Source organism: Molothrus ater, chromosome 21 (genome assembly GCF_012460135.2).
Source record: "Molothrus ater isolate BHLD 08-10-18 breed brown headed cowbird chromosome 21, BPBGC_Mater_1.1, whole genome shotgun sequence".
Lineage (NCBI taxonomy): Eukaryota > Metazoa > Chordata > Aves > Passeriformes > Icteridae > Molothrus > Molothrus ater.
The window spans coordinates 1,650,174-1,667,303 of record NC_050498.2 but is presented as its reverse complement, the minus strand read 5'-3'; the positions used below and the strand labels follow the sequence as shown (position 1 = coordinate 1,667,303).

Sequence of the window (17,130 nt, the reverse complement as noted above, 5' to 3'; positions counted from 1 at the left end):
CTCTGGTGGCAGCACTGGAGCCACCCAGCCTCCCAGCTCATCTCCTCCTGGGCCCTGCTTTGTTCCTGGCCTGCAGGAGCATTTCAACCCCCAGGAACTGAGTTTGCCTCAGGCATTGATATAAGCTCAGTGCTGCAGCCTGGCAGTGTGTTCCTCCTTCCTTTGGTGTGGCTCTGGTTCCAACCTCGTGGCTGCAGCTCCATCAGTCACAGAGTGAGGGGGGTTCATCACCTCACACTCCTGAATCCTGCTTCCCACTTTACCTGCTGGTGGGAGCTAAGAGTCCTTGTGCAAAACCCTTCCAGCCCCTCCACTGCCCTGAGCTGAAAAGGGAGAATGTAAATGTTATATAAATATTTTATTATGTTAAAAATATTTATATAAATAAATTATATTCAAATTACATTATATATTATTATATTATTATATTATAACATATAACATATTATAACATATTATTATATATATTATATATTATAACATTATAATATTATAAATTAAATTAAATTTTGTTTAAAATAAATTTTATTTATTTATTTCTAAACTATATCTATTTATATATTTACATATTTTAATATATCTATTAGAAATTTTATTTATTTCTTTTTATTTATAAAATAAATTATTATTTCTGTAAATAAACTCCTCCAGCCCTGTGCAGTGCAGCCCCTGCTCTTGGTTACACTGCCAGGGTCACTTTGCTGATGGTGCCAGTGCCCACAGCAAGGCAGGAGGGCTGCTGGATGGGGTCAGTGCTAGGGGGCTCTACAAGGATGGGCAGTTGTTTTGAATATGGCAGATAACCACAGCATCTTGTACTGCCAGGAAAATACAAACATGCTGCAGGATGGTAGTTATGATGTTAGTGTGTCCTCAGAAATGCAATGGAAGAGCAGCTCCACCAGACTTCTGCAGGATCACCAAGGAGCTTCTGTTTCTCTCTCCTGGTCCAAGAACAAGAGCAGCTCTGACCTTATTCCTTGCATGGTCTTTGTGGCTCCATTTCAGTGTAAACATAAGGTTCAAGACAGGAGACATTTGGCAATAGAAGCCTGAAATCCAAGTAATATTCTACTATTTTTGTACTGCTGTTTCTTGGAGCAGCCCTCAGAAACCCTGTCCACACTGGGTTCCTTTGGACCTAGGCATGGTGCAGACAGACAGAGAGAAGCCATCCTTACTCCCAAATCTTTTGATATAAATTAATGATATTGTATGCCAATAAGGGAGAATTAAATACAAGGAAAGCAAACTTTGAATGGGGAATGGTTTGGGTTGGAAGGGACATTAAACATCATCTTGTTCCACCCTCATCCCCATGAATCAATAAATCATTCAAGTCAGGAAATACAAGTCTCCCAGATCCCATGCCCAGCATTCAGACTTTTGCTTTGTTTTATTTCTGGTTTTGCTTTGTTTTATTCCTTTTTTTTTCAGTTTAGGGGCTGCTGTTGGTGATTTGTGTTTTCCTTTTGAACCAGGGCTGCCCAAGTGCCATGGGGACAGGAGATGGGGGGGTCAGGGTGTTCTCCAGGACATCCTGGGGCCCAGCAGTGGTTCCTGAGGTCAGAGATCTCCAGGATCCTCTGATGCTGCTTGTTTTCATCCCAGCCAGCATTCCCTGGGGCAGAAGGCTGCCCTGTGGGAGGTTTGTTCACAGAGCATCTCCCAGGGCTGCTGGGCTGCAGGGCTCCTGCCCTGCCCACAGCTCTGACCAGCCTCTGTAGGACTGCTGCCTTTTAGGATTCACCCCCTTAAAACCCACTGTGGCATGCCTGAAGCTGTGATTCTTGGCCCAGAATGTGATGTCTGGGGGCCCTGGGGCAGGAAAATGAGAGGTGAGCATTGTGCATTCCTGGGGTTTTAGCTGATGTAACAACTGGGGCACTTTCTATGTTTCTTTTCTGTGCCTGATTTGTATGTATGGTTACAAAATACTTATTTAAATTAATGATTGTCTTTAAGTAATTTAATGCTTGTTTTTGTTAATGGGAAACCTGACTAAAGAGCTTTCAGTGAGCTGCTGTAGCAAATCATTACACACTCCCTGCTACTTCCTGTGGTCACATTAATCAGAATGGACTCATTGGCTACTAATGCAGATGCTGCATGCAATTCAGCATAAATTTTATTGTAATTTACCAATAATGAGTGTCCACTTATTCTAAAGTGCTAATGACACAAAAAATGAATTCCATTTGGTGTAGGGGTCACCCTACTTTTACTGACACTGAGGAAAATAGAATGGTTTGGATGGAAGGGACCTTAAGGACCCTCCAGTTCCAGCTGGTGCTTCACATCTCAAAATGGCCACAGTGCTCCAGGAACATGAGCCCAGCAGCATTTCTGCAGGTATTTCTTTAAACACAGGTGGTGTAGGGACTGGTTTCCTTTCTAGGTTTAGGGACAATGGCTGTGTGTCATTTGGGCTGGGCTGTGGGGTGGATTGCATCACCCTGGAAAAGCAGGAAAGCTGATGCTTTGGACTGCTAGAACAGGGAGAAAAATCAGAGTGACTCTGTGACTCCATGAAATAGGCTGAGGGGGCTGAGCTGAGCAGTGGTATGTGTTTTTCCAGCAGGAATAAAGGACTGAAACTGAAAATGCTCTTTACTCTGCCCTTTTTCACAGGGGAATGGCACATTTTTCTGGAAGTTCATTCTTATTCATAAGACTATTTTCTCTACATAAATTCACTAAGGTTTCGTCAAAACTTCCCGTAACCATATTGCTCAATATATCATCTGTTTACCACAATATTTGCCATCCTAGCTAAATACATTAAAAATAATACATAGAATAATACATAGAAAATTACTAGATGAACAGGAACCAAGTCACATTTAAGTGGTGTGTTAAGGATGTTTTGTGAGCTAACAGCAAGTCCTAGAACCAAAGCACCCCCTGTATAACATGCACTTCAAAATGAAGCTCTTCTGCTGGAAACATGAAGCTGTGGGCTGCAGAGAATAACAAGCTGGAGCTGGAAGTGGACAAGAGTAAACGCTTCGATTCACATTGAAATGATTTCTCCTGCCTAGTATAATTTAACCTGCCCACACTGCTAAACCTCTGTATTACACAGTCCTGTCAGACTGTCAGGAGGAATGATAAGCCTCCTGGAAGCCTCAGCCTGTTTCACAGGGAGAGCATTCCAGCCAGCATTTCCTTGCACATTTTTAAGATTTTTAGCTTGGTCTCTCAAGTATAAAGAATACCCTGCTTCATGACCCCAGCCTCTTGTTAGTTGATAGATGAAATCTTTTCTTAAGCTGAGTCCCTTGTCTATTATGTTTGCAGAATTCAAGGTTTCTCTTTAAGCTTCCTGGCTTACTGCCAGAAGTCCATGGCTTTGTTACCCAAAGAAATTGCCTTTTTATTAACAGGAAGAGGATCTCTGCAATCCTGTGGCAAAGGTGTCAATCTGCTTCCAGGTGAGGGAGAACAATTTTAAAAGTGTGATCTCATACTTTGCCACTGCCAATAACTACAAAAGAAAAAAATAGCAAAGAATTGTTGTGGTGGTTGGGGCTTTTTTGTTTGACTGGTTTTTTTTAATTTGAAAAGCTGGGATGTAAGAGAAAAGCAAAATACAAACTGTAGTAATTTTTGTGTTTTCCATGTTCTTTTTATCTCAAATTTCTCATCACTATAACCTGTAGTCTGCATACCCAGGAAAAGAACACATAAAGTAAGCTGGGCTTTGGCTTCAATCTCATCTCAAGAACTTGTGCTGTAAAACAAAGAAACTCCTTTCACATGCACATCTCGGTAAATTGTGTTCTGCAGCACCTGAGCAGGGTTTCCTCCTGAGGAGGAATATTCCCTGTGCCACCAAGGCTGGAACCTGGCCACTGCAACAGCTCAGCTGCTCAGGACTGTGCATCACCACTGATTTCTCTGTGTCAGAGTTTTACCTCTGCCATCCAAGGGAAGGAAATCAATCAAGTGAGGCTTCCTAGGGATTCTCATGTAAGAACTTCAGGGCTTTTTCATGTGACTGCTTCCTCAGGACCCAGCAGCAGAAAAAGATTCCAGGCCACAGCTAATCAGACAAGTGATTCCACTTACCTGAAGTATCAGAACTAGTTAGGAAGAGACCCCTCTAGCAGGAGGCATTCATGCTTATCTGTAGATGTTGTTAAAGCCTTTTTTTCTCTTTAGACTATGACCAGCTACTGCACTTTTCTGAATTTCAGTAAAGGTGGAGAATAATTGAGAGGGGTGGAAATAATTAATTTCAGCACCAATTGAGAACCAGTTGCAGTGACAGATACTTTATTTCACCTTTTTGCAGGAATCACTGTGTAAGAAAACTCCTAAGCACATTTTCACAAGTGCAGAAACATTAATTCACATCTGTAAGAGACTGAGAGGCAGAAGGCCCCAGCAATATGCTGAGCAATAAACCACCACAGGGTTATTTAACTGATTGCTACCTACAGGACTTGGATAAATTTCTAAGGACATGAAGAACAATGAAACAGAGAAGCAGGAAAAAGGGAATTCAAGATAAAGCACATTTTGAAGAGCTCTTTAATTAGTTACTTTAATTAGTTACAGATTCATATTCTAGTGTGTGTGATTTCCCACCACCATAAAAGCATAATGAAAGATTCCCATGTAAAATTCTCCTTCCCCCACTGTGGAGTGTCTTGCTTTAAAATCCACACTAAGTACCATCACATTCCCTTCCTTCTTTTGCTAATATTGACCTTGTAAGGGGCTAGACTTGCAGTTGTTATAAATCAGCCCAGCACTGATTGCTACTGAGCTTTCTTGATTTGCATCAGCTAAGGCTCCAGCCTGAGTGCATCCTCTGAGCATGAAATGAAGACAGAAGTCAGTGCTAAATGAAGTTGACCCTTTCCTTTAATCTGCAGTCAGTGGAGGGGCTCCTGAAATTTGAATTGCCAGGGCTGTGTCATTTGTGTCCCTTGGACAGTCACAGTTCAGGTCACACTGCCAGACTGCCTGGCTAAAGCCTGATTGAAAACCTGAGCATGTTTGTTCTTGCCCCATTTTTATATCTGGGATAAAAAATTATCTCAGCGCCCTTGCTCAGGTGTCAGGACAGTTAACAGGGACGTAAAACCTGCAATCCATCTCATGAACTGCACTTCTCCCTGGCAGAGCAAATCTCTCCTGGTCTTGCTCCTAACAAATCCAGCATCTTACCTCTTTTTGCACATTCTAACATGAATCACTTGTAGTTTAAAACTCTAAAAGAAGGTGATGGCAGTGTAACCACTGTGGTCTTCATAAGAAGGGTTGTGCTATGGCAAATTCATCTGCAGGGGGGTTTGTGTGTATCTTTTAATATTCAGTAGCCAGCCAGATCTCATCTGATGTTCTCTCAGAAATGTGGGATCCTTTGTGGGTTTGTTACCTCATGTTAAGCATTTCCCAGGAGTGTTGAAGTGCTTAATGCTGAGATATCTTTGTGGTTTTCAGCTCAAGTTCTGATTGTGAAGACGTGAAGGGAAGAAATGACTGGGAGGATTTGCCACCTGGTTTCATTTGAACAATTGCTTTTCCCCTTGGTCAGATGTGGGACAGAACAGGGATCACCTAAATGTAGATAGATTGCAGTAACACATGACAGTTCTTTATTGGTTTCCATTACCTATGCTCCCCAGAGGAAAGGACAGCTAATACTGTATATTTTTTAACATAAACCAAAGGGAAGGATAAGCCAGTGCATATGAAACCATGGCTCTTTATTCTCCATATGCACTGAATTGAATTGCAATTTCCTCCTTTCATTTTCTCCTGGCTCTCTGCATGTCAGAGCAGCCAGGTATGTTTGTAGTCCTTCCCCAGCAGATGATCACTGAAGGCCCACAGGTAATGAGTGGACACACGTGGAGCAGTGGCAGGGTTTTCAGGCACAGCTCTGCTAATGAATTGATGGTGCTACAAAAAGGCTGGGGGCAGCCAGGCCCCCTCTGGGCAGGAAAACTTTTGCATGCTCCCATTTGAGCTTATTGCAAACCCTTTCTGTCTCTGTTGTAGGTATTTCACACCTTTATTTAGATATGTCTTTCAGCCTTCTCATTGTGTCCGTATATAAATTCAAGATCTGTGTATCTGAGGAGCTCACAGTCAGTGCTTTCCCTTTGCAGGCACCAAAATTGGGCTTCTCCCTTCTGCACATCATTACCAGGTGGGGAAAGCAGCATTTGGGAAAGGTTTTCAGAGGTGCCAGAAACAATATGAGGTCTCAGTGAAGGAGGAGCAAATCTGTGTCCCATTTTCTCCTTTTCTCTCTCTCCTTTCCTCCTTTTCTCCCTCTCTCCTTCTCCCCACCCCCTTAACAGGTTTTCTAGCTGTTTCTTTGAATAAAAAATTAATAATGGCAAAAGCTTGTAGGTGGTCCCTGGGGTAGAATAGTGGCTAAGGATGTAAAAGAATGATTTGAACAAACAGTCTCAGGAGGATAAATGAAGTGCTATGAGTTCTGTAAGTAAAGGGAAAATATATATAACTGAAAATATTTGCCTAGTTAAGCAACTTCTATAATAAAACTTTAGCCACAGCATTAGCAGCTTGAAATGGATTTTTAAGCCCAGACAATCTAGGAGACTATATTTAATTTTCTTAATAGCCATACAATGTTGAGATGTCCAGATCACGTGAATTCTGAAGGACAAGGGGTTTAGATGGCATTTGGATGCCTGGAGATATAAATAAGTTTCCTATGGGATTTTTAGAAGGGCATAAGCAAAGCCCAGCTAGTTTCGATTTTAATGGAGCTGCATACCCAACATGCTTTTTGTGCCTCCTCCTTCCTGCAGGGATTTACCTTCTCTAGCACAAGGCAGTTTAAAGTGATACTTGGAAGTCCAAGTCACTTTGCTTATAGCAAATGTACCCCTGAGTTCCTCAGGGCTGTGCTGACAGCCTGGAAGCACAAGTCCAGTTCTCTGCCATGGGGCATGGGTGGCCAAGCAGCAGCCCCTGTGCCAGCCCTGCCAGCCATTCCCTGCTCCAGCCTCTGGAACACAATCCCTACAGCTCAACCAGCCCAGCCTGGGCTGCCTTACATTGAACAGACATTAAATAAGGAACTACTTTGATTTTCCTAGGCTGCTATGTGTAATGCATTGCTGCAGAGAGCTCCTGATTTCAATATAAAACCTGATTTAAATATAAAATATTTGTATTATAGAAATAATATACATATAAGATAAATATAAAATACTTATATATTTTAAATATAAAACCTGAGAGCAGGAGGTTTGTACAGCTCCCACTGCTCCGTGGGTTTCTGTGCTCTGAAGGATCCTGCCCCTCTCTGTCCCAGTGACCTTGCTGTTGTGTCCTGGGGACCTTATCAAGGATTTCTGCCAAACTGCAACGAGCCCCAGCCACCTCCCAGCCCTGCTGACTGATAATCTTGGAAGTGGCAGTTAATTGGTGAGAGCAAGGCTGGAGGCAGAGCAGGGCCCCTCTTCCAGCCCTGCTCTGCAGCATCCTGCCACCGCATCCGGGCTCCAAGGGAGGGAGCACCCCACCCTCCATTCCTTTTGTTCCTCCCTTTGTTAAGTAATTAATCTCATTCTGCTGAGATAATTTTTTTCTATTAAAAGGGGAAAAAAACCTCTTCAGTCAAAACAACATTTGGGGGAGAGGAGAAGGGAGGGGGAGAGGAGTCCTCCTCACAGTTTGTTAATTGGTTCTTTCACCTGACAGTAGTTTGTGTCAATTAACTTGATACTCAGTGAAAGTGAAATTAATCCACCTGGGTCAAAAGCAGCTATTAATTTTTAATCAAAACAAAATGCTCACTCGACAGATTTGTAGCTCCACTTAGAATAAACAAGATACGCATGAGGTGGAACGTGCCACGGGCTCCACTCCTGCCAGGGGCTCCTGGGGATAATTCCTTTCCCTCCTGCAAAGGGCACAGGTGAGGCCACTTGCCTGCTAATGGCAGTTGTCATCCAGAGGCTGCTCCCTGCTGGATGTGCATCTTTCCTCAGGGTGTTTCCCCCTTGTTGTTCCCAAAGCCTTCCCATAGTGGGTGTGGGACAAGCTCCTCCCTGGCCCTGCTGGCCTCAGGCCATCCCTCCCTGGCCCTGCCTCTGGGACACACCCAGACACAACCCTGTGACACACGGGGCACCTCCTGGCACCTGCAGCCCCCCAGGAGCCTCTGCTCTGTGCTGGCAGGAGAAGGTGACTCTCATGGAGAGGAGCCTCCTCCATGGAAGGGAGCTGGGAGCACAAAGCTCTCCCAGGATTCCTTCTGTCCCATGCACTAAAACAATGAGGGCAAAAGTCCCATGGAAATTGTTTGTTTTGCAGAAACCCACGGTGCTCCTGGTGGCTGGCCAGTGTGTTCAGATTTGTCCTAAACATAGGCAGAAGCAGAAATTTGGAGTTTGCTTTTGTGTATGAGATGCATTGGGATTCAATGCCATAATAATGACCCATGTCAGACCTAGGCCTTAGTTCACAGAACCCTAAAATGTCCTGAGTGGGAAGGGACCACAGGGATCATCCAGTGCAGCCCCTGGCCCTGCACAGACACCCCAGCAATCCCAGCCTGGGCATCCCTGGAGCTCCTGGAGCTCTGGCAGCCTCGGGGCTGTGCCCATTCCCTGGGGAGCCTGGGCAGTGCCAGCACCCTCTGGGGGAAGAACCTTTCCAAAATCAAACATAAACCTGCCCTGGCACAGCCCCAGCCCTTCCCTGGGCCCTGTCCCTGTCACACAGAGCAGAGATGGGAGCTGTCCCTTGGGAGGAGCTGCACCCTCTGATGGGGTCTGAGTCTGTCTCCTCTGGTTCAGCTGATGATGGGCTGAAGGAAGTTGAGGTGAATTATGCTTGAGGTATGTACAGAAAAGCCAACTTCCAAATCTCCTAAGGTGGTTTAAAATTCCTCTTTTCTCCTTTCTGTCTCTCTTTTGGTCTCTTCTTCTTGAAAGCTTCGATCTCTGTGAGACTCAAAGGGAATGAAACAGGAATCCCTCCACTTGGCTCTGTACTGAGCATGCAGCAGCAGCTCTTTAGGGCTCTGAAGAACAGATTATTTGGGTCACACAAAAGGTGGTGGAGTAACTGCAGCCTGAGGGGCAGAGATCCAAGCAGAACTGGGTTCCTGTTCATGTGTGGCACAGGGAGCAGCAGAGAGGAAGAGTCTCTGGTTTGTACCTGAGGTGCAAAGGCCAAAGATACTTAAAAAAATATATGTGACATTGATTTTGTGGAAGGAATCTTGTATTATGTGCCCTGTTGGGCCTGACTCAAAGTGCTGGAGATGCCCACGTGCCCTAAGCCACCCTGCAGGTGCAGCTTGCCAAGTGAATCCAAGAGGACACAGTGGGACAGCCCAGCACTGCCAGGAGCCCTTGGAGAAGCTGATGGTGGTTCTGCAGCCAGCACAGCTCACCCCAGCTCTTCTGGAGACGACAGATGGAAAATGAATAATGAACTGGGAATAAACTGTTCTTCAGAGGTCCAGGAGGGCATTCCCATGGGAGCTCTGCAGCTGCTCTGCTGTGGTGGGAGCTGGGGGGGATTTTTCTCTGCCCTGAGCACCAGCTGTGCTGCTGGGCAGGGGGAGCAGCTCACTGGGGACTGACCTTGCCCAGGGGGAGCTGGCAGTGGTTGGCATCTGTGCTGGCACTGCAGTGAACAAACACTGGGAGACTTTAAATGAGGAGGTGTCAGTCCTGCTGCACCCTGCAGTGCCTTGGTCCTGTGCTAGAGCAGCTCACTCAGACACCCACACCCACAGCTCTTCTCACTTTCTCATTTACTTTGTAGACAATAAAAGCAAAATACTATCTGTTGGTTGTCAAGGTATCGAGCCTTAGAGGGGATTTTTTCCCCCTCTTTTTTTTTTTTTTTTCTTTCCCCAAGTAGTATCATGTCTTGGGATTTTTAGACACTAATTGGATTTTTTTTTTTTTTTTACTGCTATGAGTATTCTTTTGTGAGGTGAACCTGTCTGTACACCAGAGTGCTGGGGGCCATTTATACCTGTGCAACTTATTACCTGCTCCTGCACTGATTTAGCCAAATGGATCAGAACAGTCTCTCCATCTGCAGTAATTCATTAATCAACAGCAGCTCACACTCCTCGTGCAGGGGAGCCTGATCTCATGTGTGATGCTGCTCTTTCAGGTGTTCCTCTTTCCAATATTGTAATTAAGAATCTGACCTATGTGCTGGAGTTAATAGATATTTTTATTACACATGCTCCAAGACATAAAATGGTTGCTCATTTTCCTTCTCTTCCAGCTCTGTCTGGTCCACTTAGCTGCCAGGATTGCCTGGAGAATGTGTAACCTGGAGTATTGTTAGGATTCTAACAGAAAGAATATATTCTCCAGTGACAGGGAAAGGCAAGTGAGTGACACAGGAGTGACAGCCTCCTCCCATGTCACATATGCAGAGGATATTAATAGGCAGCAGCAAGACAAGGATGTGGTTCAGAGCACACAGGGGCTGTGTCTGTCAGCCACCAGCAGCAGGAGAACCAATAACAACAACTTTATCCAGCCAGCCAGAGTAGCTGGAACCTGCCATGCCCTTGATGTTCTTGTGGAAGGTGCCTCAAAACCTGCAGTGAGCATAAACCACCTGGCACTGATCATCTCCTCACTGCACAGAGGAGAACTTCAGCAGCAAAGGGACCACAAAGCTGGGCTGTCCCATGTGTGCTTCATCAGAGGGGTCCTGCCAGGAGGTGTAGGCACTGCTTCCTGAGCATCCCTGGCTGCTCTTCCAGGTGCTTTCCAGGCTGATTGTGCCTCACCAGCATTGTGAGAGAACAGCCTCAGCTGCTGTGTTTGCATGGCACAGAGGGTAGCAGCCCTCAGGAACTGCTCTGCACCTCACCCTGTGTTACTGCCCTTTAGCCATTCCTTCTCATTCCATCTTTTTTCTTTTTTTTTTTTTTTCTTTTTTTGTCTTTTTAATCATTCCTGTAACAAAGAGTGAGGTTGGTAGAAAGTGTGATGCTCTGGCAAGTAGAAGCTTACATTTCTGATGAGTTATTTGTATCTCTTGTAAATAGGCAATCCTTTTTTTTTCCCTTTCAAGTTAATGTAATTTAGTTGCAGAGAGATTAGGGAGCTCATCTGAACTCAGGGAGGAAGTTTGGTGTTCTGAGGCTTAAACCTTCATCATCAGAAATGTTGCTTCCTCCTTTGCTCCAGCTTATAACAACCACATCAGGTGCCCAAACAAGTAACATGCATCCACACAGAAGCCTTTCCCCACGTCTAATAATATCTGTAATGACTTGGATGCAGGCTCTAGCTGGGGATTAATGACTAACTGGCTTTAATGGGCCTCAGATCATCAACTGCCTCTCTGTTGGTCATTAATCCCCAGGAAACAGCCCGTGCTGAAACCACCATTGCTTAATTGGAACATGGTTGGCCAGTTGCTGCACAGCCCTGGCTGTGGCTTTGGGGAATAAATGGAATAAAATGGCTTTATGAACCTGTTGAGTGTCAGATGGACCTTCAGCCATTCTCCATGTGCCTAGAGACAGCATCCTCAGGGACAGGCTGGAGGGCAGACTGCCTGAAGCTGCCTCTTCATCACTGGGCTCTGTTTCTGGCTCAGGACAGTCCTTATTTCATTCAAGGCAGAGAATCCCACATTCCTTTAGAACTGCTGGTAAGGTCTAAATGGCAGTGAACTGTGGTTTTTCAGAGATGGTAAAAGTGTGTTTTTAATGGAAAATACCAGGTTTAAGTCACCTCATTTCCTGTGGTGCAATAGCAGGGGTTCTCCCCTCCTTCCACATTCGTGTTTATTCATTGCATTTTCCTCGTTAGTCTAGAGCCATAAGGGAAATACATTTCACCTGTAATTTTCTGAGAAGAATAAAAGATATTTAATCCTCTCCTAGTCTGGATAAACATCCATGTGATCCTCCCTTATCTTAAGATATGGAAAACTCCTTTACTTTTCAGAAGCCTTTGACCACTGTTTGTTCAAGCCCCAGTTTGAAGAAGATGCTTTTTCAGTGGCAATATTGATTAACCATCATGTCCCCAAACAGCATAACCCTGCTTGTACATGCTCTGAATGTGATCCAAAGTCCTGTGAAATATTTCTTTTCAGTGGGTTTGGATCAGGCCCTGGAAGCACCTGGATATGATGAATGAAGCTCCACTCAGCTGGGTCTGAGGCTTGTGCTGTCCATGGGATTTGTTGTAATTAAGTTTATTCTTCCTAACCTCAGGCTGATCCCTTGTTTTGATGGCCTGTGCTTCTCTGCTTCCCATTATCCATGAATAGTGTTTGCTGCCAGAACAGAGGGGGGAAGATGCTTTTTCCTCAGCCTCATGTGAGATTCTGAACATTTAGACATCTTTAGAATATACTACACACATTCCACTTTTACAAGGCCAGTATAACACTCCCAAAAGTTTGATGAATTCCAGGATGTAAGCAGAGTCCTCATTACCTGTTTTGGATCAGCCCTGATGGCCCCAGAGCTGCACACTCCCCCCTCCCTGGGCTGTTTATGAGCAGTAGCTGTGGCCAGGTCACTGAGAATGGAGCACCATCAGTCTCCACACAGCCTCTCCACGGGTCTGGCTGCCCACTCCAGCCTAGTTAAAATTTTAGGAGCAGTAAATGGGGAGATCATGAGTATGAGGCGATATTTTGACCAGTCTTTCCAGACTCACTGGATCCTGCATCACCCATTAGTCTCCAAATGCTTTCCATGAGAGCACAGCTCCCGAGCTGCCAGGACAGCTGAAAGTGGAACCTGCAGCACAAATCCGGGCACAAGGTGATGGGAAGTGATCAAGCACAGTCTGATGCTGCCTCCCATGCTGTCACCACAATTCCTGGGGCACTGCCACCAATGGGAACTGCATTGGAGAGCCACTTGCTCTTGTGAAGCACACAGATATTTGGAGATTTCTTTAAAGATTTGTGGGCTCCATAGAAAAAGAAATGTGTAAAGGTGGAATGGAAGGTTGACCATTTGCTGTGTAAAACACCAGACAGGACAAGGTCACCAGAGGTCACTTGCTTTATTTCATGCATCCCACCCTGTCATGGGAGGAACCACTCAAGCTTTTTTTTGGTTTTGTTTGGTTTTGACTGGGGTGATGGTGTGCAACACCCCATGGCAGTGAAATGAGTAGGTGTATTTATAAATCTCTAAGTTACTTCTCAGGAAATATTACATATATTATCAAGATCCTTAAAACCAAGCTTCATCTATAGAAAATTGCCTCACACTGTGACTTTTTCACTGAGAATTTGAGTCCATTACCTACCTATTAAGCAGTTAGGAGATCTGATTTTAATGTCTGTAATAGAGCTTTTAATTTTAAAGGAAAGGAGCAGTAGCAGATGCTGCAGTGAAGAATTTCACATGTTCCCTGCTCTTGTGGAGCTGCCCCAGCTGCAGGATTCAAACTAAAATATGGAACTTTTGTCTTCCAAGGGCAGGAGTGGGGTATGGTCGAAGCTCTATCAGTGCTGAGAGGCCAAAGGGAATCTCAGCACCACTTAAATGCTGTTTTCACCAGAGTTCCCAGCTGAATCTGTGTTTAAACAGAGTACAGGGGCTATGCTGCTCCTGTGGCACTCAGGAGAAACCCACCCAAATGGAAACAGGCCATAAATGGCTTGTGGGTGTCCTTATCCTTTCTGCCTCCTGGCCTGTGGAACAGTCCCTACCTCATTCACCTTTCATGTCTTAGCATCCATGTCTTCATTAGAGATAAGAGGAAAAAAATCCAGAATATTTTGCTTTGAGATAATCAGGTCTTTGGGCATTTTGTCTTCCCACTTTGAACTGTGGGTGTTATATAGAGAATCTCAATCCTCTTCTCCCAGACACTTTCTCAGTAAATATTAAAGTTGTGGGAGACTCTGCCTGTTGGGCAGTGTTTTTCCTTCAGCAATTTGATCATTTCTGTGGAGCTTCTGGAGAGTCTGGTTGGTCCCAGGTATCTGAGGTGAGCTGCAGGTGTGAGACACAGCCCCACCCAAGCCAAGGTTCTGACTGCACAGGCCTCTCTCTGTAGCTCAATTTAGGGACAGAAATCTGTAATATTGAGCCCCAGACCTTTACAATCAGAGCTGTATTTGACCAGCTGAAGCACCAAGTCCTAGCAAGCAATAGAAAGCATTTTAATCCATTTATATTGATGCAGCCAGAAGAATAAAGTGTCTGCAAGTACCCTGAGATTAGCTGATATTCTACAGGCAGACTCTTTCACCAATTTATCTGTTTCAGTCCCACAGAAGTGGATCCTAGCTGGGAGACAGAATTCTGCTACCCAGAATAACATCCAGTTCCTAGACAAGGATGTTCTGGGTTTTGTAACTCTTTGGAGTGAGTTGTGTAGGAACTTCAGACTGGCTGTAGCAGAATAGGTCTGGGCACTCAAACACTGCCAATACTAATCACTGTCAAAATGCTCTTTTCTTTTTTCCTTTTTTTTTAAAAAGCTGTGTATGATCAACAGCTCTTTGCATTGAGCTTTCTGAATAGAGGCAAAATACACAGACTTTTAACATGCTTCAACTTCAGCACTGCTGGCACATTGTAATGTGGTATTTCAGTCATAATGTCCTATTTGTTTCTTTATCAGTGCCTCAAGAATAGTATCAGCCCATTACAAGAATGTTAAGTAAAGCTGAAATTAAAAAACTATATTCTAAAGCTATTATTCTGATTAAATAAAAGGACAAATATGCATTAACTATTGAAAATAAAGAATGCTTCCTTTTTGAATTCTAGATGTTTGGGGCATGGAGATCTTTTTGTTCAGGTTGAGAGGCAGCGGATGTATTGAGAGTACTTATCCAGAGCTGGAGTCCACAGGTCATATCACTGTATAGAGAATAAATAGGAGAATGAATATGGCATTTAGGACCTAAGTAGCTGTTGTGCTCTGACAGATCTTTCATCTCTCTTAGAGTGCCATTTGGGTTAGATGCACATTTGAAATTTCTTGTAATATTCAGGAGTCACAGACTTTTGGTGTTGTCCTTAAAACAAACAGATAGTCAATTCTAAGTAGGAAAAAGTGATTTTTATTTGCTTGGGATTTTCCTTTTAAATAAGTGTATATTGTTCCTAGATGTCCTATGGCTTTGGCATAATGCAGTAAAGGGAGGAATTTACACCAAGGCTCCTCATCTCCATTCCTTCACCTTTCCTCCCCCAGAAAACCCCAAACCTCTTTATCCAGCAGCTCCCAGTGCCTAAAAAGAAACAATTGTGGCTTAAGGAATGAGATGCTACCAGCAAACAGTGCAATAACTCTTCCCTAATTCAGTCCACTTCTCCAGCCACTGTCAATTACTCATATGAAAACCAATTTGAAGTGTATTCTTCAAGGTTAAATTCCCCTGAAGCCCGTGGACTGCTGCCAGGGGCTGTGAACCCTTCATGCAGGTCACCCAGTATCTGAATCTTCTGTTGCAAATCACTGCTCTCCCCATTACTCCTCTGGCATGTACCTGATTTGGTTGACATTTCCATAATTAATTTATAACAGCAATAACCCTGAGATAAGCCTATTTATAGATTTGTGCAAGCTGTATAAGACTATAGATAAAATCTTGCTTCATTAACATATTTAAAGTACTTGGGAGACTCTTGCCTGATAGTGTAGTTGGTGTGATTATCAAATTATGCGATGGAAAGCTCAAGTGTTTAATGTGCATTCAGTGCCCATAAGCTGCTTTCCACTTGAGATCACAAGGGTAATTCAGGGGACACAAACGCCCTCCTGGGCTGTTGACCCAAGGAGTTCTGTGTACTGCCAGCCACTGTGGAGTTGGGCAAGGCAATTTCTCTTTTTCAGATATTTCCTTTCAGGAAATTTATGAATTCTTTGCATCCAATTCTCTGCAGTTATTTTTCTCCTCCTGTCATTGACATGAGTGCAAAGTCAAGGGCAAAATAATGCCAAATCAGAAATATACTCATTCAGTTCTCCCAGGTGTAAAAGTTATTTTATGGTTTGCATGCAAGAAAGAATTTGATGGTATGCAGTTTTTTCTCTAAATCATCTCCATTTTTTTTTTTCCCACACAAAATGGGATTGTTTTTCCAAAAGTCAGAGAGGTTGTGCGTGTGAAAGAATGGTTTGTCCCTGTCTGTGTTATGCATGGGGAACTTCCAGAGAAGCCAGGCAGGCTGAGTGAGACAGAGGAGATCCAGGCTGTGGCAGCAGCATGGAAATTCTGCTGGTTTTGAGTTAGGATAGAGCACAGAGAGGACAAAACAAGTGAGGTGAGCAGGGGCTTTTTAAAAATACGACAGAGTTTGTGTCATGGCTCAACACTGGCACACTCCCCGATGAGTTCCTCCTGACAGAGGCATTGCTGGGATATCTTGCCACAAGCCAAAGTGCTGCAGGAAGATCTGGGTTCCCCAGAGGCTGTGCTGCAGTGGAGATCAGAGCTCTGTGTGTCCTGCTGGGCCAGGAGCCCCCGGACCACGCTCCCAGTGCTGCCAGATGAGCTCTGGGTGATTGATGGAGACTCCTCCTCTGTCCAGCTGCACAGGTAATTGCCAACCTGCAGCTGGCTGTGCTGCAGACTTGTGCTTGTTACAGACCTTAAGATATTTAATTTGTAAACACTTAATAAAGCATAGCCTACAGTAGCTTGGCTGCTCTTATCTGTCAAGCAAATCAAAATCAATATGTCCCTGGGGTATAAGCTATGATTGTCTGGGCTGCGGAGTCTAATAGGATTAAGTGTTTGGGACCTTCTCTAACATTACAGTCCACAATCCTAGTTAGAGAAAGTTAAAGACCAGCTTGCCACTGTAGCAGGCATGATTGCTTAGGGGTCTGAAAAATCATTAAAGCTTGTCCTCTTAAACGTTGATTGTTCCCTAGTGATTTATTGACAAAACACAAAAAGTGCTCTATACTGCACTCTAATTATATGTATGAGGCTAGGAAATCTCATGGGAAATTAAATAAAATTTACAGCTTGATGGTTTTATGCTCTTGGGAGACATACCTTCTTAATAAGATCTTATAGCTGGGAATATTTATGAGGTTAAAATCTGTGGGCTTGAGCAAAGGCCTAACCTTTGCAAAGGGAGGGGCCTTTGTGTTTTTCTTTCAGCAAATAATTTCAGTGAAAAGCAAGGTAGGCAAAAATTAC

At 44.1% G+C, this 17,130-nt stretch overlaps 1 protein-coding gene across 7 annotated transcripts in view; it reads left to right on the top strand.

Annotated features, from left to right (window-relative positions):
* The window catches only part of AUTS2 (activator of transcription and developmental regulator AUTS2), a 795,423-nt gene that overhangs the window by 566,565 nt on the left and 211,728 nt on the right, over positions 1-17,130 (top strand). The gene's annotated exons all lie outside the window — the stretch shown is intronic.